We start from the raw sequence: 27,848 nt of genomic DNA, 5'->3' as shown, positions 1-27,848 counted from the left end.
TTATGTTATTTAATGCACATTATGTCCTGGTAAAGGTGATACATTACCGTGCATTAAAAACCACCTAGCATTAGAGCTTTGAGACTTCCAAATGAGACACATGTATCTTTACTTTTCAACCCCTGCATTGTTACCAAGATTTGAGCCTTCTGAGAACAAGCAAGGAACACATCATCCATTTCAGCTCTGGGTCTGGAAAACCTAAATTAAAGAGAAAAGAAATCACATAAAGAGAAGATTCAAGTTCTCTGAGTGTTAAGGGGGGAAAAAAAGGTGAAAACTTATTTCTCATTTTGATTCAACCATCCCAGGTAACAAGCAATGCCTCTGGCCACCTTTTAACATCACTACAACATAATGACTCTGCAGACAGTCCCTGGAGACCTTAACTTTACTCATTCAAAGTTGACTCTGAGGTTATTTTAAATAATGTTTTAATTTCTTCATCCCACCATGATAGAATTATGTGTTTGCATCTGAAGATCCTTTATGACATTATGTTCTCAGAATTAGCTGTGAATAAGGAATGAGTCTGCCCCAGAGCAGCTCTATTTCCTTGATATTATAAAGTGAAAATCACGTATCTAATAATGCATAACTGAGTACTCTTCTGTAAAACTTTGAGACAAAAAACCTTTAGAACCAAAGGAAAAATGTAAAATCTCACTTTGCCGGGGCTGGGGGGCAGAGGGGAGCAGGCGGGATTGAGTAATAGAAGAATATCAAGGGCAGGGTTCTGAACTTTGTCTTTGATCCTTAACAGCATCCTAAATATACTGGGAGCGGATACAGAGAGCCGCTTTGTGATGGGGCGGTGGGGGCCGGGGGAATAGAAGACTCCTGACTCCTGTGGGGGTGGGGCATGCTGTCTAACAATTCTTTAAACTGTGCACCTGTTTTATGCGGCTTTTCACATTTATGCTATAGTTAATGATTCAACCAGGAGACTCTGGTTGAATCCCTGGTTGGGGAAGATCCTCTGGAGAAGGAAATGGCAACCCATTCCATTCTTGCCTGGGAAATCCCATAGACAGAGGAGCCTGGTGGTCCACAGTTCACATGGTCACAAAAGAGTCGGACACGACTGAGTGACTAACTAATGATTTTTTAAAAGCTTGCTTGTTTGTTTTAAAGAGACCTATTCTGCACATGAAAAGATGTTCAACATCACTAATTATTAGAAAAATACAAATCAAAACCACAATGAGGTACCACTCACACAGGTCAGAACGGCCATCACTGAAAAAGTCTACAAATAAGAAATTACTCTGCTTGGTCCAGTGGCTGGGACTCTCGGCTCCCAACGCAAGGGGCCAGGGTTCAATCCCTGATCAGGGAAGTAGATCCCACATGCCACAATTGAGACCCAGAGCAGTCAAATAAATAAACAATTTATTTTACCCTCTCCAACAAATGTTGGAGAGGGTATGGAGAAAAGGGAACCCTCCTACACTGTTGGTGGGAATGTAAATTGGTGAAGTCACTACAGAGAGCACTATGGAGGTTCCTCAGAAAACTAAAAATAGAACTACCATATGATCCAACAATCCCACTCCTGGGCACATACTCAGGCAAAGCTACAGTGCACTGGGATGACCCAGAGGGATGGTACGGGGAGGGAGTTGGGAGGGGGGTTCAGGATGGGGAGCACCCGTGGCGGATTCATGTTGATGTATGGCAAAACCAAGACAATATTGTAAAGTAATTAGCCTCCAATTAAAATAAATAAATTTAAATTAAAAAAATATATATATATGTACCCTTATGTTCATAGAGGCACCGTTTGCAATTGTCAAAATGTGGAAACAACCTAAATGTCCATGTATGGGCACGAACAGGTAAAGAGGATGTTTTATATATATATAATAGCATATTCAAAAGCAGAGACATTACTTTGCCAACAAAGGTCTGTCTAGTCAAGGCTATGGTTTTTCCTGTAGTCATGTATGGATGTGAGAGTTGGACTGTGAAGAAGGCTGAGCGCCAAAGAATTGATACTTTTGAACTGTGGTGTTGGGGAAGACTTGAGAGTCCCTTGGACTGCAAGGAGATCCAACCAGTCCATTCTAAAGGAGATCAGTCCTGGGTGTTCATTGGAAGGACTGATGCTGAAGCTGAAACTCCAGTACTTTGGCCACCTCATGCGAAGAGTGGACTCATTGGAAAAGACTCTGATGCTGGGAGGGATTGGGGGCAGGAGGAGAAGGAGACAACAGAGGATGAGATGGCTAGATGGCATCACCAACTCGATGGACATGAGTTTGGGTGAACTCCGGGAGTTGGTGATGGACAGGGAGGCCTGGCGTGCTGTGATTCATGGGGTCGCAAAGAGTTGGACATGACTGAGTGACTGAACTAAACTGAACTGAGGGCTGGTTTGTGACCTAGGAATCAATATTGTTTTTAGCTATTTTGTTATAAATATTTTCAAGCGTAAAGAAAAAAAGAGAATGGTATACATACCATCTATATACCCATTTCCTAGACTAATAGTTGTTAACATTTTTACCATGTTTACCTCATCAATCTTTTTGTCAAAGTATTCTAGATAAGTTATACTGACACCATGAAAATAAGAACATCTTTCTTCTTAAAGTCAGTATCATTATGTAGCTAACAAAATTAATTAAAATTCTTTGTCATCCTCTAATGCCTGATCCATATTCAAATTTTGTCAAATGCTCCAAAAATATATGTTACTCTCACTTTAGTCCTACCAAGATCCAGCCCACATTATACTGATATTTGGTTGTTATATCTCATAAGTCGCTTGTAACCCAGAACAACGCCCCTCTTCCATTTCTTTGGCCAGGCCAGTTGTTCCTCAGAATGGTCTACTCTCTAAATTTGTCCAGGTTTTAAATTTGCAGTGTCATTTAATTGATTCCAGTTACCCACACATTTTGTGCAAACTACAGTTTGGAGCTAGAGGCCAGATTACATTCAGGTTAAACATTTTAGGCAAGATATCATTATTGATGCTGTATAATATTGCAACACATTGCAAAATGCATCATATCTAATTGACTCATTATCAGTAAGCCAGAGACAGCTTCAAGCCTCCATCATAAAGTTCCATTTTTCTTTTTAAATCATTGAATAATCTGGGGAGTAATATTTCAGCAGCATTGGAGCATCCAGTTCTCCATTAGTGTATATATAATGGCTTTATCATTCACTGATCATTCTTGCCTCAATCAGTTACTTCATTATAGGCTGCAATATGATGAGTTTTCTATCATTCATTCTACATTTATCACCTGACAATAGGAGAAAGAAAGAAAGAGAGAGAGAAAGGGAGATTTATCCCATCACCTGTTCCTTTTGGAAGGGCAAGGTAAATAATCATTTATTTAAATTATCAGTTTTCAGAGTAAGGGGTAGGTGACAAATGGTGTTTTGTTTTGTCTTTAGTTTTCTTTTTTTCTGAGTATCATTTTATGGACTTGCAGATTTGTATCTATTCAGTATTTTATTTCACTGCAGTCTTTCTTTTTGAAGCTCAAATTGTCCCATCTCTGGTCAGTGAGAGCCCCTAATTGACACAGCAATGTATCTCAGGCTCACCTTGTACTCTGACCCCAAATCAGCCATTTCTTGAAAGAGCTCTGATTTCTTTCAGTGGGAATAATGGTTAGAGTTCAAAATCTGGGGGTTAGGGATACATACTGCTACTGAGCTGCTTCTAGGTCCTTCCAGTGGATAGAGGGGGTGGAAATATACATGCATATGTATTTTTTAATCGCATGTTCATACTGAAATTTCCAATTCACACTTAACAAAAGTCTTTAACTTTTTTATTTTTATATTCAACATTGCTTTTCTCTTACAGTAAAAATTTAGTTGCTAACAACATTAACATATCACTTTTTTGCTTTATCTTACAATATAAATTAGTTTCAAAATTAAAATAGCAGTATTATAATTTGTTTTAAAATCCTGAATTAAATTTGAGATTTTTTTGTTCTGAGAGTATATTCTACTAAACATGTTAAAATATTGTCTTCCAGACATAAATAGACATTTCTTCAAAGAAGACTGACAAATGACCAACAGACACAAGTAAGATGTTCAACATTATTAATTATTAAAGAAATGCAAATCAAAACTACAGGGAGGTGCCACCTCACACCAATCAGAATGGCCATGACTAAAATGTCTGCAACAACAAATGCTGGAGAGGGCATGGAGAAAGGGAATCCTCCTACACTGTAGGTAGGAATGTAAGTTGGTACAGCCACTATGAAAACTAGTGTGGAGGTTCCTCAAAAAATTAAAAGTAGAGTTGCCATATGATCCTACAGTTGCAGTCCTGGGTATATATCTGGAGAAAACTATAATTCTTAAAGATATATGCACCCCAATATTCACTGCAGCACTATTTACAATAGCCAAGACATGAAACAACATTCAGGTTGTTCTAAATGTTGATTTACATTCACCAACAGATGAATGGGTAAAGAAGATGTGGTACATATATACAAAGGAATACTGCTCAGTTATAGAAAAGAATGAAATAATGTCATTTGTAGCAACATAGATGGTCCTTGAGATTATTATACAAAGTGAAGCAGGTCCGAAAGAGAAAGACAAATACCATATGATATCACTTACATGTGGAATCTAAAATATGGCACAAATGAGCTTATCTATGAAACAGAAGCAGACTCACAGACATAGAGAACAGATTTATGGTTGCCAAGGGGGAGTGGAGATGGGAGAGGGATGTATTGGGAGTTTGGGATTAGCAGATGCTAACTAGTACATACAGAATGAATAAACAATGTTTTAATGTATAGCACACGGAACTATATTCAATACTTTTCCATAATGGAAGAGGGCATGAAAAAGAATACATATATATGCATAACTGAATCATTTTGCTGTGTAGTAGAGATTAACACAACATTGTAAATCAACTATGCTTCAATAAACTAAATTTTAAAATATTATCTTCTAAAGCATTTAAAATAATTTTATTTTCTTGGTATGTTACCTATTTGATATACAATTATATTTATTTTCTATTTTAAGAATTCTTTTTGTATATTAAAAGATGTACTTGATCAAAACACCAGAATTAAATCAAAATGTACATGAGACAATTCCATCTCTGTCTCTTCCTTCTTGTAATTTTTTAAAGAAAATTGTTTACATTCTTGCTCTTTCTTTCTTCCTCTACTTCTTCCTCCCGACCTTGCCTTTCTGAACTATTCGGTCCTAAAACTCTTAAGCAGAGTAAAGCAGATGGCTATGGAGGAAGGTAGGCATAGCTGTGATGGCCCATAACAGGGGCCCACAGCTCAGGTGGGGTAAGAAGGGCATCTGCGAATGGCAGGACCTGGGCACGGGCCATCAGAGCCTGAGCAGGCAAGGCAGGGGTTCACCTGGAGGGCTACTTGGTTCAGGGTGCCGGAACCCCAGCAAGGTGAGGGCTTCTGCGCAGTGGTTCCAACTGATACAAGTATCAGAGCACAGGCGGAGTGAGAGGAACATCTTCACAGAGAAGGGGGCAGAGATGGGTTACACCAGGTGGAATGATCAAATACATGACTGTATTAAGGAAAATGAGAGTTAAGTTTCTCAGTGTCAGAGAAGGGAGTTATAAATAATTAAACTAGAATAAAAAATAGAAAACTAGAATGAATCCTGGGATATTAGACACAAATTGGAGATATCAAGGTGAACTTAGTTTTGAAATTTAGACATAGACATAGAAATAAATACAAATGTAAATGTATAAACACAAACACACACATATATATCCATCCTTTCACCGAGAGAGCCTGAGAGCAGTGCCACCGCAACAGGAATGGGCACAACTAGCACATAAATCTTGGTTTCTAAACACCATTCACCACAAAAAGGAACCAGAGATCCTTGGAGAAGTGATCAATCCCAGGCCTGGGGCAGGGCAAGTCCAACATTAGAATATCTTGTGCCAGAAAGCAATGACACCATCTCAAAACGACAAAGAAGCCAGCTTAAAGAGGACCCTACTGACTCTGAAGCCCGCACCTAAACCATTACATTTCCTTCCTAAATTTTCATAGATACTATGCTATTTAATATATAATCTTTCCCTAATATGTGATAAATAGTAAGCATCTAGGAATATGTTAGATACTATATAGTAGTACCTAGCATTAGTAAGCAGTAAATAAAAGTTAATATTATTTTGCAATATGTTCATTGCCTTTGAAGACCATCTTGTGGAAGAGACAGGCTCAATAAGGATAAAAGCTTTACATAAGGGTAGAACTAAATGATAAAATTAATTGGTCAACTACAAGTTTTATATGAATAGAGAAAGGAACCATAATTAAAATAAAGCATAATTTATTGTTATAAAGAAAGAGTCTCCTACTAGTCCAATCTGGGACAATTTGGGCTTCCAAGTAAGTAATGATAGGAAAAGTATAATCCATGAATAAAATAGAGAATTTGATATTAATTACTTAATCAAAAGTTTAATGAGAAACAGAATATTCACATAATTTCAAAGTCCCTTCCCACAGATACTCAAAAATTGCAAAAGAAGGGATGGAGGAAAGGAGAAAGAAAAGAAAATCAAAACGAACTGTGCATGTCACTCTGCACTTATGCATGTCAATGCATAAAATACATTTCTAGGAGTAGAATTGCTGAGTCAAAGAAGAAGTGCTTCTTTAATTTATTATCCCATAATGTATTGCTACATTCCCCTGCATAGTGTCAATGCATTCCCACCACCAGTATACAAAAGGACCTGTTTCTCTGACAGCCTCACAAATAGAATGGGTCTTGGATTTTCATCAATGTGACAAGTAATTCTCATTTTTTTGTGGATGTGAGTGTGGTTGAGAGTCTTTTCATATGTCAAGGTCACAGAAATTCTGTTAAGCCCCACAAGCAAATCTGACGAGTCCCAGGTTTGGAAACGGCTCCATTGTCCTCTGTGGTCTGTGTAGTTAGTAAGAAGCACTGAACTGGTAAATATTGTTTATGTTTATTGGTTTTCATTGGAGTTTAGACACACAAGGGAAGATCAGTTTATTCAATTATCATCTCTGCTATGAAGCATCGCTTGCCCAACTTCACTGAGCTGGTCTTAGCACAGTTCCTTCTGGCGTTTTGTACATATTAATACATCTATTAGCACTTATCTTACTGGATTAAATTTATCTGTTTAAATGACTGTTCCCACTGGGCTTTTGAGTTTGGAAGATAAAACCTTATGCCTTATTCATCTTCAGATCCTTAGAATTAAGCCTAGTTGATGGCACAGGGATAGATACTCAAGAAATATGAGTGTGAATAAATAAATACACAAAATGAAGACGATAAATAAACACTAGGGGTGTAATGTACAACATGATTAATATAATCAACACTGCTGTATGTTTCATATGAAAGTTATTAAGAGAGTAAACCATGAGTTCTCACTGCAAGGAAAAACCCTTTTTTCCTTTTATTTTGCTTAATGATGGATGTTCACTAAAGTTATTGTGATAATAACTACAAGATGCATGTAAGTCACGCCACTACACTGTATACCTTAAATTTACACAATGTTGTGTGTCAATTAGGGGTTTCCCTGGTGGCTCAGTGGTAAAGAATCTACTTGCAATGCAGGAGACATGGGTTCAATACCTGGGTAGAGAAGATCCCCTGAAGAAGAGCATAGCAACCCACTGTCCATGACACTGTGGACAGAGGAACCTGGCGGGCTACAGTCCCTGGGGTCACAAAGAGTCAGACACGACTGAAGCAATGGAGCACAAACCCACACATGTATGTCAGTTACCTCAATGAAACTGGAAAAAAGAATAAAACAAAAATAAATAAACAAAAACAAAAATAAAAAAAGACAAGCAATTGATTAATAACATGCATTAAATTCACACTCATATCTACCATGCCACTTCTGTATAAACACACACAGCATAAATGGAAAAGATCTTTCTTTCTTGGATACTTTGAACTTTAAAGGAATGTTTGTTTCTGGCTTCTGATCTCTGCCTCCTTTTGCTCAGCTTCATTAAGTAAACAAGTAAGTCTCCAGAGTACCTGATCATTTCGCTTCCCCAGGGCTAGGGTAGGAGCTCAGCTCCTTCCACAGAAACATGTGGGGCTGCTCAGGGAGCAGACCCCACCCTCTGCACCCCTGTCTCAGCAGCACATCTGTCTCATTTCCAGGATATCCGGAGTGAGTAGAGTGGTCATGGATTCTCTCTGATGCCCCTCCTTCCTCCTTCCACATCTAAGGAGATGCACTTCTGGCAACTCACTTCTTCTTTGAAATTTTTATTGCATTCAGGTTAGAGCCCAATCACTTGAATCCAGAAGGTGATAAGCATGATGTTCTGCCTTGACTACTGTCATTCCATTTTTCTCCCTAAGGGAGTTCCTACGCATTAAACAGTTGCCACTAATGATACGCCTTAGGAAACTAAACTCTCCTTTTAACCATCTCCTTCCCTCTTGATGATCATATTTATTCTGAGAAATATTTTAAGTCTTAGAAGACAGCCATGTTTCTACTGCAAAGAGTTGCTATAAAATTGTATGCTAAAAACACCAGGAGCCACAGCCACAAAGCAGATATGTTTGTTCACATCCTTTGCCAGTTAACTTAAAAACATTTGAAGATTGCAGCTCTGGTCTTCAGGAAAGCTGTTCTGTGTAATAATTTCATATGTCACCTCAATATTCTTTTCTTTCCTATTCCCCCCAATATATTTATTCACTTCTAATGGAATAGTGAATCAGTTCTAAACTATCCATTGTTATTTTTTTTTTAGTTTAGTTCCAAATCAAAGATGCTAGCTAGAATTCTAAGTGGTATTTTCAAACTGGTGATTCTTGAGAGTCCCTTGTACAGAAAAGAGATCAAACCAGTCAATCCCAAAGGAAATCAACCCTGAATATCCATTGGAAAGACTGATGCTGAAACTGAAGCTCCAATACTTTGGCCATCTGATGCCAAGGGCAGACTCATTGGAAAAGATTCTGATGCTGAGAAATATTGAAGGCAAAAGGAGAAGGGATGGCAGAGGATGAGATGTTAGATAGCATCACTGACTCAACGTACATGTATCTGAACAAACTCTGAGAGATAGTAGAGGACAGAGGAGCCTGGCATGCTGCAGTCCATGGGGTGGCAAAGAGTTGGACATGACTTAGGGACTGAACAACAACAACTTGAATGTTTTGTCATCTTGAGAGATGAAAGAAAATGAAATGTGGTGACCTGGAAAGAAAGAGGTGGGTGGTATGGTTCTGGCTCCAGCCTGGCTCAGACAGGTGAGCCCACAGAAGGCTGTCAGGCATTTCCCTGTGCTGTCCTGGGCCAGTATCCTGGTCAGGCAACTTTAAGAGCCACTAGCAACCAGCACAGATGCAGGATGGCAATCTGCACTTTCCGCAAAGGGCATGCACTCTGCTATCTGGCAGCTTTTAGTTCCATCAGTTTCTAGGTTTACAGTCTCAGGCAAGTAACTTGATCTCTTTGACCTCAGTTTTGCCACCTTAAGTCAGAGATAATAACATCTACTGTGCAAGCAAATCAGTCTATGTGCTCAGAATATGTGGGTACTGTTATCTAACAGCATGTAACAACAACCATAAGAGTAACCATGGTTTGAGCTCTTAATATGGAATCGACATTATACAAAGTGCTTTCCACCCATCATTTCATTTAGCAGTCTAGATATGCTACAGGTAATTAGCATTGAACTGAATCACCATTTTACAGCTGAGAAAATGAAGCTGGGAAATGTTACATTTTTTCCCCCAAAGTCATGCAGCTTAGTAAGTAGCAGCTGACTTCCAGGGGCATGCTGGGAAACCAGCTCACTGGGCAAAAATAAACAGTCAAGTTCATAGTCAAAAAGCACACTGGTGGATGCTAGGGGCTGGGGAGTAGGACGGTAGGAAGGGGGAATGGGCAGCTGGTGTTTAATGGGGACAAAATCTCAATTTGGAAGGGTAAAAAATTCGGGAAATGGACGATGGTGAGAGTTGTGCAACAATATGAATGCATTTAGTGCCACTGAACTGTACAGTTGTATATGGTTAAAATACTATGTTTAATGTTATGTGGCTTTAACCACAATAAAAAATATGTTTAATTTAATAAACAAATGAACAAATAAATAGAAGCCTGATTTGTAATACTTGTCGAGTTCCAAGGTGTAAATACTCCCACACTGAGGCTGATTTCAAGCTAGCAGTGGTTTAACATGCACCTTGCAAAATTCATGAGTATTTAACTGTTAGTTCTGGGGAGCCTTTCCAAGCTGAAACCCAAGTCTGATTTCAAACTTTGCTCCGCTGAACCTTAATCTACTGCCTTTCCAGTCACCCAACACTGTGACATATTAGAGTGTAGTAAGTATCTGTCAGGCTGTAAGAAGTGGGAGGTTTCAATTATAAAGAGCTCATACAAGCCAGCCTTTTCTCGGTGATTTCTCTTCTCTCTCTGTATCACTATGGACCAGCCTGCATAGTGCACCACTGACCTCTACCAACCTCTGAGAGCCCACAAATACAATATGTGACTACAAAATTCTGTGATCTACTGCAGGGGTCCCCAACTCCTGGGCCACAGACCGGCACCAGTCCATGACCTGTTAGGAACCCGGCCACACAGCAGGAGGTGAGCAGTGGGTGAGTGGAGCTTCATCTGAATTGATAGCCACTCCCCATCACTCGCATTACTGCCTGAGCTCTGACTCCTGTCAGATCAGTGGTAGCATTAAATTCTCATAGGAGCAGAAACCCTACTGTGAACTGCACACTCGAGGGATCTAGGCTGCGGACTCCTTGAAAGTGAAAGAGAAAGTCGCTTAGTCGTGTCCGACTCTTTGTGACCCCATGGATTTAGTCCGTGGAATTCTCAAGGCCAAAATACTGGAGTGGGTAGCTTTTCCCTTCTCCAGTGGATCTTCCTGACGCAGGAATCGAACTGGGGTCTCCTGCATCACAGGCAGATTCTTTACCAACTGAGTGCACTCCTTATGAGAAGCTAATGTCTGATGATATGAGGTGGAGCTGAGGTGGTAACGCTAGCGCTGGGGCGCAGCTGCAAATACAAATTATCATTAGCAGAGAGGTTTGACTGCACAGAGACCATAATAAATCAATTACTTGCAGACTCATATCAAAACCCTATCAGTGAGTGGCAAGTGACAATTAAGCTGCATCTGCTGGCAGGCTTTAGGCATCTGGTGGCAGGCTTTAAGTCAGATTCTGACAATTATTCTACCCTGTGAGTGGCCCGCCCATTATTTTATCTACCGCTTCCATCCATGTCTCTTTCCTACTGTGCACACTTGTCTCTGTCACAGTTTGGGTAAGCCCACATGCTAACCCTAGCCAAAATGATAAAAAACAAACGTCACTGGAGAGCTTCTTTGAAAAGGGGGATGACCCAATGAGGAGATAGATAGCAGAAGACTCTAAGACTGCTAACAGAGTTCTACTTAAATTACAGATTCATTGCAACAGGTGATTCACATTCTCCAAGTATGCGTTGTATAATATGTGGCGGCTGGCTATCCAATGAAACCTTCAAAACTACTTTGCCACAAGGAGACCAAGCACCCTGCATTAAAAAATAAGGCTTTAGAGTTTTTTGAAAGAAAACAACATGAAGAAAAGAAGCAATTATTGAAGGCCACTACTTCATCAAACGTGTCTGTGCTTGAGAGCATCATTCTTAGTGGCTGACCACAGTGCCAAAACAAAGACATCCTTTACTATTGGTGAAGAGTTGATCCTGCCTGCTGCTAAGAACATTGGTTGTGGACTTTTAGGAAAGGGTGCAGTTCAGAAGGAGGCCTGTGCTCCTCTTTTGGCTGGCATCATAATTAGGTGAATTGATGGGCTAGCAGAAGCTACTGAGGCACAATTGTTAGAGAGGATTAACGAGTCATCATGGTATGCAACCCAGGTTGACAAGTCTACCAATGTTGACAACAAGGCAATAATACTTGTTTTTATGCAATATATTTTTCAGGAGAATGTGCACGAGTATATGTTATGTGAACTTTTGATGTCACCCAACACCACGGCTGCAGAACTACTCGCCTCTGAATGACTGTTGTTGCTGTTCCAACAGTCAGTCATGTCCGACTCTCTGTGACCCCATGGACTGCAACAGGTCAGGCTCTCCTGTCCTTCACCATCTCCCAAAGTTTGCTCAAACTCATGTCTATTGAGTCTGTGATGCCATCCAACCATTTTATCCTCTGTTGCCCTCTTCACCTCCTGCCCTCAATCTCTCCCAGCATCAGGCTCTTTTCCAGTGAGTCGACTCTTTAAATCAAGTGGCCAAAACTTCAGCTTCAGCTTCGGAGCTTAGAGCTGAAGTTTGGAGCTTCAGCTTCAGCATCTGTCCTTCCAACAAATATTCAGGGTTTATTTCCTTTAGGATTGACTGGTTTGATCTCTTCGCAGTCCAAAGGACTCTCAAGAGTCTTCTCTGGCACCACAGTTTGAAAGTATCAATTCTTCAGCACTCTGCCTTCTTTATGGTCCAACTCTCACATCTGTACATGACTACTGGAAAAACCATAGCTTTAACTATACAAACCTTACATATCAGGAAAACTGAATTGGTTGTTTTGTGTCAGAGCAGACCAAGTGTCTGCCATGACTGGACAGATTTCTGGTTTCACTACTCAGGTCAAAGACATTGCTTTTGAATGTGAGTCTATGCACTGTGTCATCCATTGAGACATGCTGGCTGGCCGAAAAATGTCCCCTGAACTTAACAACAATTTGCAAGATGTAATTAAAATTTACCAACTACACTGAAGTGCATACCCTTAACTCAATCTATTCCTGCAGCTCTGTGAGGAGATGGACGCAGAGCACACACATCTTCTCTTATACACAGAAGTGAGATGATTTCTGAAGGCAGATCACTGGCCAGGGTTTTTGAGTTAAGAGAGCTGCTCTAGAGATTTCTTTTAGAAAATAGAAAAACAGTCACCTTTGGCAGCACATTTCAGTGACACAGAATGGGTCACAAAACTTGCCTACTTGTGTGACATATGCAACCTACTCAGTGAATTCAAGCTGTCACTTTAGGGGAGAAGGACAACTATGTTCAAATTGGCAGATTAAGTGGCTGCATTCAAAGCCAAACTGGAATTATGGAGGTGATGCATGAACACTGGGATTCTGACATGTTTCAAATATTAGCAGAGATTTTGAAAGAGACTGAGCCAGGGCTTGCTTTCTCGCAACTGGCACATGATCACCTATTTTAGCTTTCAGAGTTTAAGCATTACTTCCCAACCACAGAAGACCCCCGAACTTGGAAGGAATGGATCCACAACCCATTTGTGAATAAGCCAGGCAAATCGACTTTGTCCATACTAGAAGAGGATCAACTGCTTGAGATAGAAAATGACAATGGCATTAAAAGTATGTTTGAGACAATCCCATGGATGGGGGAGCCTGGTAGGCTGCAGTCCATGGGGTCGCTAAGAGTCGGACACGACTGAGCGACTTCCCTTTCACTTTTCACTTTCACGCATTGGAGAAGGAAATGGCAACCCACTCCAGTGTTCTTGCCTGGAGAATCCCAGGGACAGGGGAGCCTGGTGGGCTTCTGTCTATGGGGTCGCACAGAGTTGGACACAACTGAAGTGACTTAGCAGTAGCAAACCTCCAAATGTTCTGGATTCAAGTCAAAATGGAATACCCTGAGATTGCCACAAAAGCACTGAAAAGCCTGCTTCCCTTTCCAACATCCTACCTTTGTGAAGCAGGGTCTTCTACAATGATAGCCTCAACCCACCTTCACCCTCCACCCTTTGCCCCAACCCTACTTAAATAGCTGAGGCTCCCCGACACGACACGTCATGATTTGAGTTGTGTACTTACTGGCTTGTTTATTTATGGTTTGTTGCTCTTCATTAAAATATAGGGTCATGAGAGTGGAAACTTGTCTGTCTTTTGTATAGTGCCATTTTCCAGCATTTGGAATGATTCTTGGCACCTTAAGGCAATGTCACAGAGATTTGTTGCATAGATGGATAAATGAATGCCACAGTGATTTTGTACATGCTGTTTCTTCTACTTAAACTGTCCTTCCCCACTATTCTTTATGATATAGATTCTAATGATCTTCCAAAACTTGGTTTAAATATTAATCCTCTGAGAGGCTTTTACTATCATTTCCCTTCCCTCCTCCCACCCCTCACCGCACACACACTTGCATTTCTCTTGCTTCTAAGTTCCCACTACACTCCTCCTCACTGTATAAGTCCCAGAAACACTTGGCTGTTGACCAAAGGCTAATGTTCCTCTTCCATACTGTAGAATTATCGCCAGAAAGTGGCTGCCTGGCCACAGCATTACATGAGCCAGTGTGACTAAGCTATGACAAACAGCTTGTGGGCACCACTTCCAAACTTGGCTCAGAAAACCTTCCTGCACAACATTTCAGTGTCCTCTTTCTTCCATCTGATGAAGGCAGACAGAGGATCCAGAAGAGAACTTGAAGGTCATGGAGATCACTGGAGCCATGAGGACTGCTTTCCCAACACCCCACTACTCTAAAAGAAGAAGGAAACGTGTGTATGTGGTGAGCTACTGGAGGGTCTCAGGCTGTTTGCTGCAGCAGGGCATCCATCCTGCCCACCCAGCACACCCGCACCACAGGACGGAGGGCTGCCATTGTTCGTGCATCTCTCCTCCATGGTCTGTGCTCCTTGAGGCAGGGGTCAGGAGTCACAGCCCCACCTTACTGGGGCCTCATCCAGGGTCTGCACTTAATGGTGTGTAGTTAACATGCTTGACAGCTGGTTCGTGACTCTAGGAAAGACACAGATAGGGCCAACCCTTGGTTCTCTCCCTAGCAAATTTTTCCATAAATTCCCCTGTCATTTTCACTGTAGAAAACTTCTCAAACCCTGTTTTACCTTGGGTATCTCTGGGACACCCTCTCCCTACTAAGACCCCCACCCATCTTTCCAAGGACCTCTGGCCTCTGAATTTTGTTACCAGAGGCTGTTCATCCTTCAGCCTCTACCCATAGAGCTCATTACTTTTGAAAAATCAATCTATGCCTATGATTAATTCCACCCTTCCCTGAAATGCTTTGGGTTTTTTTGTTTTGTTTTGTTTTAAACAGCACTTTTTTCTGTATATATTGTGCCTCATTTCTCCTCTTTTTCAACTTTTCCAGCTCATCATTACTGCTTCTGACACTGGTAAATTTATTTGGTGAGCCCTACCTTTAACTGAGAGCCTAAAAACCCTAGATGGGAGTTAATTCCATTTCTAAAATAAAACATAAAACCTAAAGATTCAAGAATATAAAATGGAAATGAACTTTTCAGTTCTAAGCTCCTGTCCAGACTCACCACACCAAGTAAAGCACTGAGGTCGGGTGGAGCACACTTTCAAACAATTACTACTAACAATGAAAAGTACCATCTCAAGGACCTATGTGCCAGACACCACAGTAGACACTTGAAATGTCATTCTCGATACAACAATGGGAGATAACAGTTATCCTCATTTTTAGGGTCACCATATAATCTCTCAGGGCACTTGAGACAGTGAAAGGAGATATTATTAATAAGGATGACGAGACACAAAGCATAAACCAAAATTGGCCAGGCAAGGTGGGGCAGACGGTCATGTCCCAGCTAACAAAACCCTGACCGACAGAACCAAGTGCCTGACCAGCCACACAGCTTAAGCAGCAGCAGAAATCAAAGACAGGACTGGACTACCTGATGCCAGGGTCCATGTTCGCTCTACTGCCTTGGTTTAAAGTACTGGGAGTAGTGGGAGGAGGGGTGGGGACAGAGAGAGGAAGCAGAGAGAGAGGGCGATAAAGGTGACTGATGTGGTTACATCAGCCTGCTAGACCAGGTCAGCCTGGTTCATTCCACAGGCTGCCTCTCCCACTGCTTAATTCACATCTCTCCAATTCCCAAACCACAAAGAGCCTATAATGGAAAGAAGTCAACACATGTTGACGAATGACAAATTTTCTAAATGATTTTTCCGGGAGAAGAAAGAGAAAATGAGATAAGAACAAACTGGAAGAGGCATGAGAACAAGTTAATCTACAGAGTGTCACAGGAGAAATCAAACAAACGTATGCAGGAGACTTCGCAGACAACCCTGGAGTTTGAACTACAGGAACCATTAGCAAGAAAGGAGAAAATTATGTATTTTTAACAGAAAGCATAATTTCTTTTTCAACCTGTAATTCTATTTCATAAGCAGACTGATGGTATTAAGGAACTGTTTACCACTGCATATGCAGATGGGCTTACATAATAAGGCTACTACATTAGCAAATGTTTCTCATAGGGTAAGAAAAATGCATCTCACTTCTACAGGCTATATTATGTCAAAACAGTTGCTTTTTAAAGACATGTTTGACTTTTGCATTTTATATTCACTAACATGCCTTGATTGCCTCTGAAGAAATATGAAATGAAAAGAAATGACAAGTACTTCAAGTGAAAAAAAAAAAAGAAAGTAAAAAACCAGTCACTCCCCAGGGGCATCTTATGTGTCCGTTCAGACTATGCAGCTTGATTGATGTAAATCTGTTTATCACCCTTCAAGTATCATAGACAGATTTTCACTTCTTCATTCCACTCTACACCGCAGCACATCAGTTCAGGGAATAACATAATTATTTTAGCAATTAAGCCTACCAAATACTGAAAATGACTTTACAAGGGAGCAACACAGACATTGGGTTTTGAAAGCTTTAGGACAGAAAAACCTGGTAAAGAAAACACCAGAGAGAAAGACTGAAAGAGGAAAAGAGACAAAGAACATCATAAAGAGACCCGCACCTCAAGTCAAGGTGGGCGTGGGGGCCACAGAGAACTGGCTGAGGGAAAAGCTGGGTTTTCCATTTATCTGATGGCTACAGGGTCTGATGGTTTAATCACGTGCTTATCAGTTGACTTCCATTAAATCTCTGAGGTCCCTGAAAAGTCAACACAGATAGTACAAGAGAGGCAGTGAAACAAATATTCATTATTTCTTAAACAAGTTCAAAAAATTATTTAAAATGGATGCTGCTGTCATTAATATCTAGCTTTTATTTCTACCTTTCTGTGTGGTTACATCTTAATGTTTGCCTATATTAAAAGGGACCAGAGCCCCTCCTGAAACTCCCCTGACAAGTTCTGTTTGATTAATTCTTTTTTTTTCTCCCTCTGTGCTCAGGAATCTGAAGAAATCGGGCAGGGCCAGCTCACCGTTCACTGATGCTGTGACCCAAATTGGGTCTGTTTCTTTCAAGCAGGACGAGTTTTAACCTCCGGCTAGCGATACATCTAAGGCTAGAGTGAATCCACAGTTTGTGTCGGAGGGATGTTTTTACCTGGGGTAAAATGTAGGCATCAGCTGTTGATTTCTTCTGAGCTAATAAAATGGACTGAGATTCAGGAAAACTTTTTACTCGTCAAAAATGATCACAGAGGTATTATCTCTGTCTCTTAACACACTCAGAAAGTTTTGTAAATTTCTTCTCCTTCTAAACTTGACAATTTATGTCCCCCTTCCAATAACTGACAACAAGCAAAGAAACTGCCCCTCAGCCCTGAGAGCAGAGAAAGCACTAAGTCATCCTTGGTTCTATGACCCACTTCCAAGTCACCTTGATTCCCTTTGATGATCTTACATCATATTTGCACAACTGCAGTGGGAACTAAGTATCATTACTGTGCACTTATCATGTAGCAGGCTCAGAGCTAAGCACCTTCCATCCATTAGCTCGATGAAGCCTTGTAAGTACACTATGAGGTAATGTTGCCAAAACTCAGCTCGTCTTCACTGGTGCCAAATAGAAACACAGAGACAGAGTTTTGGCTGAAGTAGAAAAGAGTAGCTTTTATTGCTTTGCCAGGTTAAGGGGGCTGCAGTGGGCTAATGCCCTGAAGACCATGCGACCCACCCAGGAGCGGGTAGTGAGTAGTTTTATAGTGTCCATGAACAACTCATGGACAATTCTGGGATTGGTTGGCATCAAGGTGAAGTTTCAAGCATCATCAACCTTCTGGTTTCAACCAGTCTAGAGTCTATGCTCTATCTGGAGGGGGATCTGCTTTCTGTAAAAATTTAGGAATGTGTGTTGAGCCTTTATATCTTTCAGGGAACTGGGGGGTTTGGTGATTCTGTTATATGACAGAATTATAGTCTAAATTGTTACCAGTTCCTTAGTCCAACAGCTATTCTTTGGAATATTTCTGTGCACATTTCCTAATCATTAACTCTTGAGTCAACATTTTACTTCAAAAGACAAGGACACAGGGGCATGTACACAGTTTCAATAGGTACCATAAACATCCCATTTTATGGATATCTAAGAATACATGTTTATTAAGTAGAAGAATTAAAACTTGGGTTCATCTTACTCCACACAGACTTAGCTATTACAGAACTACTTAGCAGTGCATAGGTCTACAGATTCTAAATCATCTCAACCATTTGTAATGACAGGGTTCAGGACACACTACCCCCAAGATGGCACCCTTGTATATTGAGTGTTTTAAGCTCAAGAAATATGTAAAAACCAAAGAAGCAAGAAGGCCACTTTGGCCTTCTGCCCATCTTTTCCCCCTGAAACAGGCCATAAAACCCTTTATATAAAGGAAAGAAGCATCCTGATCTCTGAAGACAAAGGAATCCTAGGAAGAACCCTAAAAAGTAGGTCTTACCAAGTTTCCCCTGTTTACTATACCCACCTCATGCTCTTTAACCTATCCTGTTTCTCCATGGCTATCCATTCTTCATCAAACCCAGCACTAAAATATTCAGTCTAACTGTTTCGTTATGTAGCATTCTTCATTTCCTTGTAAAGCCTCCTGTGCCAGGAGAAATTTATATTAAATAAATTTATATAATTTTATCTTGCCGATCTGTATTTTCCAGTTTTCAAACCTAAGACAGACTGGGCCCTGGGACCCTTTGCTGCAATGCTTGAAGCTGGACAAACATCTCCTTGAGCAACAAAATTCAGAGAAACTCTAAGGGACTAAAAATAACAGCCTGCATGCACAGTTGGAGCCAAGTATGGACACCAAGATACAAAAAGACCAAAACAAACCCAACTGCAACTTCTAAAGAATTGGGAGGAAAAAACAGGGTGCTGGGAGCAAAAGCAGAGGACTGCACAGGCCCTTCTGCACTCAACACCACCAAAGGGGTGGGTAAACGACCTAAGCCACTGAGCCCTGGACCCACCTGTATGCACGACCCTCGGAACTTCCAAAGTGATAGTCGTATCTTCTGTTCTAATGAGGCAACTCTGGGTGGGCTTCTGGAAAGGGACTGGTCAGTAGAAAGACCAAGCCATTATTAGAAGTTTGGAATTTTCAGTCCCACCTCTTCATTCTCCAGAGAGGAGAGAGGGACTGGAAATGGAGTTAAGAATTGATCATGCCCGTCTTCCAAAGCATGGAATTTGAAGCACTTCCAGACTGTGAACACACTCACGTCACATACTGGAAGTGTTGTAGGAAAGAAAGTGGGGCGTGAAAGAAAGGTTGCACCCAGGTCTCAGGCGAGTCCCTGGGACAGCCGCCAAGTGTGAGTTCTTAGCTTCACACAGGAAAGAATTCAAGAGCAAGCCGTAGTAAAGTGAAAGAAGGTTTATTCAGGGAGATACACACTCCACAGACAGAGTGTGGGCCATCTCAGAAGGTGAGAGGCCCCCAAAAATGGGGTGTTTAGCTTTTATGGGCTGGGTAATTTAATAGGCTAACGTGTGGGAGGATAATTCCCTCAGGGAAGGGGTGGAGATTTCCAGCTGGGCCTCTTATGGTCTCTTGTGGTCCGCCTCACACCTGTCATGGTGCCTGTGGGTGTGTCATTTAGCTTGCCGATGTGTCACAATGAGCTTATAATAAGGCTCAAGGTCTAGCAGAAGTCGGTCAGTCCGCCATCTTAGACCTACTTGGTTCTTACCAGTTCATTTCATATCCTCAGTGGATGTCATTCTTTTAAAGTTTGTGCCCTGTCCCCTTCCTGTCTCACATTACCCCCTCACTCCACAGAGAAGGAAAATCCTGTGCTTTGGACCACCCAAGACTTCATTCTATAGATCCTTTCATCTGGCTGTTCATCTATACACTTTATCTTATTGCTCAGTGTTAGTGAGCGATAGTTGTGTTAGTCGCTCAGTTGTGCCCAACTCTTTGCGACCCCATGGACTGTAGCCTGCCAGGCTACTCTGTTCATGGGAATTCTCCAGGCAAGAATACTGGAATAGGTAACCATTCCCTTCTCCAGTGGATCTTCCCAACCCAGGGATTGAACCTGGGCCTCCTGTATTGCTGCTGCTACTGCTGCTAAGTCGCTTCAGTCGTGTCCGACTCTGTGTGACCCCATAGACGGCAGCCCACCAGGCTCCCCCGTCCCTGGGATTCTCCAGGCAAGAATACTGGAGTGGGCTGCCATTTCCTTCTCCAATGCATGAAAGTCAAAAGTGAAAGTGAAGTCCCTCAGTCGTGTCCGACTCTTAGCAACTCCATGGACTGCAGCCTACCAGGCTCCTCCATCCATGGGATTTTCCAGGCAAGAGTACTGGAGTGGGGTGCCATTGCCTTCTATATTGCAGACAGATTCTTTCCTGGTGCCTGGGCCACCAGGCAAGCCCAGCAAGTAAGTAAATGAAATCAGCACTAAATATTCACGGGAAGGACTGTTGCTGAAACTGAAGCTCCAATACTCTTGCCACCTGATGGGAAGAGTCAACTCACTGGGAAAGACCTTGATACCAGGAGGGGCTTCCCTGGTGGCTTAGATGGTAAAGAATTTGCCTGCAATGCAGGAGACCCGAGTTCAATCCCCAGGTCGGGAAGATCCCCTGGAAAAGGAAATGGCAACCCACTCCAGTATTCTTGTCTGGAGAATTCCATGGACTGAGAAGCCTGGCAGGCTGTAGTCCATAGACTCACAAAGAGTCAGACACAACTGAGCAACTAACACTTTCACACTTTGATGCTGGAAAAGACTGAAGGCAAAAGGAGATGGAGGCAGCAGAGAAGGAGATAGTTAGCGCCACTGACTTAATGAACATGAATTTGAGCAAACTCCTGGAGAGAGTGGAGGACAGAGGGGCTTGGTGTGCTGCAGTCCATGGGGTCTCAAAGAGTTGGACGCAACTTATCAATTGAACAACAACAAAGTAAGTAAGTAAGTAAGTGTTTACCTGAGTTCTATGAGCCATTCCAGCAAATACCCATATCCAAGGAGGAAGAGGTCATGGGAACCCCTGATTTGTAGCAAGTCAGACAGAAGTTGTGGGTAACCTGGGGACCACCCACTTGGATTGGCATCTGAAGTGGATGGAGGGCAATCTTATGGGAAAAGCAAAAGTGTTAGTCGCTCAGTCGTGTCTAACACTTTGCCACTCCATGGACTGTAGCCCCCCAGGCTCCTCTGTCCATGGGACCAAACCCTTAATCTGCAGGATCTGAATTCAGTTAACTTGTAGGACACCCTGCTGGTGTCAGGAAATTGCTTGGTGTGGGGAACAACACGCCCACCTCTGGTGTCGGCAGTTTGTGAGGGAGGTCACAGTGCGAGAGTAGACACAATGGCAAGCATCAGCTCCCTAGTCAGCCCCCTCCCAGAATCTGACCCAGCATGAGGTTGCTGCATGGGCAGAGCTCCCTCTGGTGAGCCGGTCATCTGTTCTCACTGGGTGTTGCTGAGGTCCCAGGCGCTGGTGCTGCAGTGACACAAGGTCCCAGGCCTCTGGGGAGCTGCCGGAGGCCACATCCTCCTTCTGCTGAGCCTGGAAGCCTGGTGCCTCTGCAGGCTCTGACTGTGTGCTCTGACTGGGAAGCAGGGTGCAGCTTCTCTATGCTTTCACCACCTCTCACCCTCTCTGCCCACCCTGGGGACAAGGCAGAAATTTACTTTTTCTAATCTTTGAGAAATCACACCTCCCTTCAGTGTCTGACCAGGAACTTTCATCTGTTCTTCAGAATCACTTCCCTGTTCCTTGGAGTTTAGACTTTAGAAAACACAAGTCAAGAAGATTCCACACTTGTATATCTCTATCGCATTCTCATCCTTGTGCAAGAAGCACAGGACCAACTAATTGTTTAAATGAAAAAAAAAGACAGAAGGAAATTCAGGAGGGGAAACATTTTGTTGTTATCTTAAAATATTCTTCTATCACAACATAATGTAAAAGTTATGGTTTTGTAATAAAATGTTTATATGACATGATTTTTCATTCAATACACTGCAGTCTACAACTCTGCAACTAGAATTAATATAATCATCTTATACACTGCAGCCAGACCAATTTCCTAAAGGCAGATTCATCAGATTACTTCTGAACTCAAATCCCTCTAAAGGCTCCCCTTTGTCTCCAGAATATAATCCATGCTCAATCTTTTCAGCAGCAACAATGGAAGCTAGAAGACAATAGAGTAGTATCTCCAAAGTACTAAAAGAAAATGTAATAAAAACTATGAAGTGAAGTGAAGTGTTAGTCACTCAGTCGTACCCAACTCTTTGTGACCCCATGGACTGCAGCCCACCAGGCTCCTCTCTTCCTAGAATTTTCCAGGCAAGTGTACTGGAGTGGGTTGCCATTTCCTTCTCCAAGGGATCTTCCCGACCCAGGGATCAAACCCAGGTCTCCTGAACTGCAGGCAGAATCTTTACTGACCGAGCTACGAGGGAAGCCTGTAAACACGGAAGAGCAACCACCCAACATGGGGCTCGAACCCACAACCCTGGAATTAAGAGTCCCATGCTCTACCGACTGAACTCTGCTAAATGATCATTAAAGATAAGGGCAAAATAAACAGATTTTAAATATACAAAAACTAATCATTTTTTGCTTTTTGTTTTTACCACCCACTCTCTGTCTCTGTATAAACTACTAGAGGATGTTCTTCAGCAAAAAGAAAATTCAACTGGGGGCCATTGTGGAAGTGGGTTACCACAATGATCCAGACGAGAAAAACAGATCTTTATCAGGTCCTGGGTTAACTACTAATAGCTTGCCTATTCATTCATTCCGGAGAAGGCAATGGCACCCGACTCCAGTACTTTTGCCTGGTGCGCTGCAGTCTATGGGGTCGCACAGAGTCAGACACGACTGAGCGACTTCACTTTCACTTTTCACTTTCATGCATTGGAGAAGGAAATGGCAACCCACTCCAGTGTTCTTGCCTGGAGAATCCCAGGGATGGGAAGCCTGGTGGGCTGCCTGTCTATGGAGTCGCACAGAGTCGGACATGACTGAAGCGACGCAGCAGCAGCAGCACATTCATTCATTCATTCATTCAGCAAACATTTATGGAAACCCAAAATCTCCAGGCACTGTTCTTGGTGTGAGGATCTATTGGGGAAAAAAAACCTGTTCCTGCCACCAAGGACACTAGAATAAATTAGATTAGGGTGGAAAATGCTATGGTAGGCAACTACAAAAAGAAAAGTCAAACTAGAGGTACAATGTTGGCAACCCAATGAACCTAGAAATTGTAAAACACACTGACAGTTTCTAGTAGCTAGTAACTATAGTCAGAGCCTCTTGATGAGGGTGTAAGTTGGACACTGCAAAAGCTGGCTTGAAACTCAACATTCAAAAAACTAAGATTGTGGCATCACTTCATGGCAAATAGAAGGAGAAAACATGGAAGCTGTGACAGATTTTCTTTTCTTGGGCTGCAAAATCACTGTGGACAGTGACTGCAGCCATGAAATTAAAAGATGCTTGCTCCTTGGAAGGAAAGCTATGAAAAACCTAGACAGCATATTAAACAGCAGAATTTTCACTTTGCCAACAAAGGTCCAGTAGTCATGTATGGATGTGAGAGCTGGACTATAAAGAAAGCCGAGTGCCAAAGGATTGATGCTTTTGAACTATGGTGTTAGAGAAGACTCTTAAGAATCCCTTGGACAGTAAGGAGATCAAACCAGTTGATCCTAAAGGAAATCAACCCTGAATATTCATTGGAAGGACTGATGCTGAAGCTCCAACACTTGGCCACCTGATGTGAAGAACTGACTCATTGGAAAAGACCCTGAGGCTGGGAAAGATTGAAGGTGGGAGGAGAAGGGGGCAACAGAGGATGAGATGGTTGGATGACATCACTGACTCAGTGGACATGAATTTAAGCAAACTCCAGGAAATAGTGGAGGACAGAGGAGACTGGAGTGCTACAATCCATGGGGACACAAAGAGTCGGACATGACTTAGCAACTGAACAACAACAACAATAGTCAGTCATAAAGCACCATCAGTTACCCCTATCTCCACCCCAGCTCTACCCACGTGTTACTGAAAATAGCAACAGGGTCCACGACTGTCCATAGCTGACCTTTGGCAATATTTTCAATCCAGCATATTAATCCAAACTTCCATATCCATTACTGCCCCTGCAGATCTCTAGCCTGCTGTTTCTTGTCATTCTTTGTGGGAGTTTATTTACCCATCTAAAAAAGATCCAGACAAGCACGAAAGGCAAAATGCTGTCCTTGCATCCCTGGCTTCATAGCCTGGCTGGGGGGAGGTCCTAGAACTGCTGGTGGATGAAGGCTTAACTTTGAGACACCGCTGGTGGCACTCACTGAACAATTTCTTGGTGGCGGAAAAAGAAAAACAAACTCTCAGAGCCACTGTGGTCTGGCTGAGCACGCAGAGCAGGCAGAGCCTGGGGAAGTCCAGGCCGCAGCAGGAGCTGGAGGCGGGAGATCCAAGTCTCCACTACTGTTCCAAAAATAGGAGCAAAAAAGCCAGAGGGCTCCCCAGTGGAGTGAGATTTAATTTAGATAGAGTGCAGAAGGAAGCATGAAATCTGAACTGACAGCAGATAAAGTGTTAGTATGCTTCCTCCAGTATGTGACCCAGACTCCAAATGAGAGAAAGTGATCCCAACAACATCACATTATTAAAGTCATTCAGCACATTCCTAGCCAAAGTGCACTCACTGCTTTGGGGCTGCTGCCTCACTGTAATGAAGAGCCTGACTCTTGGGCTGTAGCTAAGTGGACGGGAGCTCGGGTATGATCCGTCTGGTACTGTGATGCCAACGAGGACCCTCGTCTCTGAGGTCTCTCCCTCAGAGTGGTTTGTTGATTTCAGTCATGGGCATAACTAGATGGACGAGGCTCATCAATGATATCTGTCTGAACAGGTCTCACCTTAGATGTCATGAGGCAGCCTGCCTTCTACCTCCTCTTTCATCTCACTTATTAATTGTATTGCATTCTTTACATTTATAGATTTGTTCCCTGTAATAATAGAACCTGATTGGCCACCTGAGGTGAAAAGCCAACTCATTGGAAAAAATGCTGATACTGAGAAAGACTGAGGGCAGGAGGAGAAGAGGGCAACAGAGAATGAGATGGTTGGATAGCATCACCAAATCAATGGACATGAGTTTGAGCGAATTCCAGAAGATGGTGAAGGCCAGGGAAGCCTATTGTGCTGCAGTCCACAGAGTCACAAAGAGTCAGACACGACTTAGCAACTGAACAACAGCAACAAGAGAACACAACATTATCACTTTGTTGCAAACCCAATGCCAAGCACTTTCGAGGAATTATCTCATTTAATCCTCACTTCAACTCCACAAAGTAAGGGCTAACATTATCTCCCTTTTAAAGTCGAAAAAACCTAAAGTTCTGAGACTTTAGGTCATTAGTGCCAGAGCTGGGATTCAAACTCCTGCCTGACTCTTAAGCCTAAGTTCTGATGCTATCTCACCTCTCCAGACTGTAAGCATGAAGGCGGCGACCACGTCATTCACTCATTCATTCACAAATATTTATTGAACAACTACCACAGAGTATTCTAAGTTACGTGCTGGGAGTAAAACTGGCGAAGTCCCATTTGCAAGAAGCTAACATTCAAGAGGTTAGAAAATAGACAAGAAACAAATAACTAACAAATGGGAAAGATAAACTGAAAAGTGATAAAAGCTAAGATTGCAATAAACAAAGTGAATATGCTAGTTGTGCTGAGTCATGTCTGACTCTTTGTGACCCTATGGATTTCTCTGCAAGAATACTAGAGTGGGTTGCCATTTCCCCTCCAGGGGACCTTCCCAACCCATAGATTGAACCCCTGGCTCCTGTATCTCCTGCATTACAGGCAGATTATTTACCTCAAGCCACTGAGGAAGCCCTATATGCTGGCTACAGATTGACTAAAGCAGGTGTGTGGCCAGGAAGGAGAAAGTAACTTCAGTCTCAGTGGGGAAGACCTCTCTGAAGAGCTAACATTTGGGCTGAGACCTGCAAGATGAGGGGTGAAGACAGCACCAGGCAAAGGCTTAAGGTATGTTCAAACAACAGAAAGGAGGCTCGTGTGGCTAAAGTGACATGAACAAGGAGACTACACCTGATGTGGGAAGTGAGGTGTTATTGCCAGTGTAATAAAGAGCCAACTTCTCCTTTACCACTGGTTCTACAGCGCTTAGTGATGTGTTCAAGGTACACGTAACAGTCACTGAAGGAGAAAATAATACCCACCCTCGGGCTCTGAGGAAGGAGGTATAAGATGGTGGATCCTGTATCCACCCAGGATGCAGTGCAGTGTCCTTCCTCCCACCCCCGCTGCCTGCCCATGGCTGGAAATCCCAGAAACACAGCAGAAGGGAGAACCACAAATCAAAGGTCTTTTGCATTTTGTTGCGCACCTGTAGTACAAGGAGTAGGAGATGGGTGTGTCATTGCTGGGGTGTGTGTGCGATGCCCCTATCCACAGCCAGCACAACAGCTTCCTTTGTCAGCTACATCCCCGATCCTCTTCGATCTCCGGAGGATAAAAAGCATGGAACATATGAGAGGATGCCACTTGCCTGTGGAGGGCAGGTCTCATTTCTGGGTGGCCGATTCTGCAGAGCCATGCTTGCTGCTTCCAGGATCCCCAAGTATGTGCAGGAAGGGAAGTTGGCAAAGCGTGGCATCAGCCTTCCCAATGATGGGGACCGTGGGCTTCAGCCAGTCCACACCTGACTGTTTGCCTGACTCGCTTCCTTCACACTGCTTTTCTCATCTGTGATATGCCATCTGATGAAAAAGGTTTTCTGATTATCTCCAAGGCACAGATTCACAGTGGGAAGCAAGCATGCGAGCCACTTGAAACAGTCATCTGGCACATTCTTACTTTGCTGAGAATTTTATCAGCCTATCCAGACAATGCTTCTAGTCTTCCAAGTGCTTTGGATGGATCACACAAAATACGGTCAAAGCCTGACCAAGACAGGCAGTACTCTTCTCAGGGTCAACCCAAAGTGTGACTGTGACCTAAGTGAACTTTGACGTCCACACTCTACATCTTTGTCATTTTTTCCTACCTTTCTCACCACCACCCCACCCCTTTGTGATGTCATGTTGTGTGGAAAGGCAGTGTAGCTGTAGAAGCAGCACTGGTTTCGAACTCCAGCCTTACTATCACTAACAGAGAGACCTCAGGCAAGTACCTAACCTCTGTGTGCCCCAGTGGGCCAGTCTAACATTAAGAGAACAGTGTTGAAAAAAATTAAAATGCAAAAAGGTCCAGAACCCCTAGCTCTGTATCTGGCACATATTCAGTACTAAACCTTTCCCTAAAACCAAACACCCATCCCCTTGGCTCCCTAAGGACACTGGCTAGCCCAGATGGAAGATGCTCACAAGTTCATTCTCATGAAGATGCTAATATCCAGTAAATTTTTTTAAACTTTTTTTAATATTTAGTTTGGCTGCACTGGGTCTTGGTTGCAGCACTCAGGACCTTTGATCTTTAGTTGCGGGGCATGTGGGATCCAGTTCCCTGACCAGGGACCAAACCTAGCCCCCCTAGTGCAGAGTCTTAGCCACTGGACCACCAGGGAAGTCCCCAATAACAATCTTAC

The 27,848-nt window shown here is 42.5% G+C and overlaps 1 long non-coding RNA gene across 1 annotated transcript; it reads right to left on the bottom strand.

Annotated features, from left to right (window-relative positions):
- Positions 1-92: 92 nt before the first annotated feature.
- On the bottom strand, positions 93-27,675 carry LOC112446682 (uncharacterized). The gene is made up of 2 exons (XR_003034721.1): positions 26,649-27,675; positions 93-201 (listed from the first exon to the last, which is right to left on the bottom strand). It is a non-coding gene; the product is annotated as an uncharacterized lncRNA (long non-coding RNA).
- Positions 27,676-27,848: the final 173 nt, after the last annotated feature.

Source organism: Bos taurus, chromosome 5, assembly GCF_002263795.3.
Source record: "Bos taurus isolate L1 Dominette 01449 registration number 42190680 breed Hereford chromosome 5, ARS-UCD2.0, whole genome shotgun sequence".
In the NCBI taxonomy this organism is placed as follows: Eukaryota; Metazoa; Chordata; class Mammalia; order Artiodactyla; family Bovidae; genus Bos; species Bos taurus.
The sequence above is the reverse complement of the archived record's forward strand: the minus strand, read 5'-3'. Positions and strand labels throughout refer to the sequence as shown.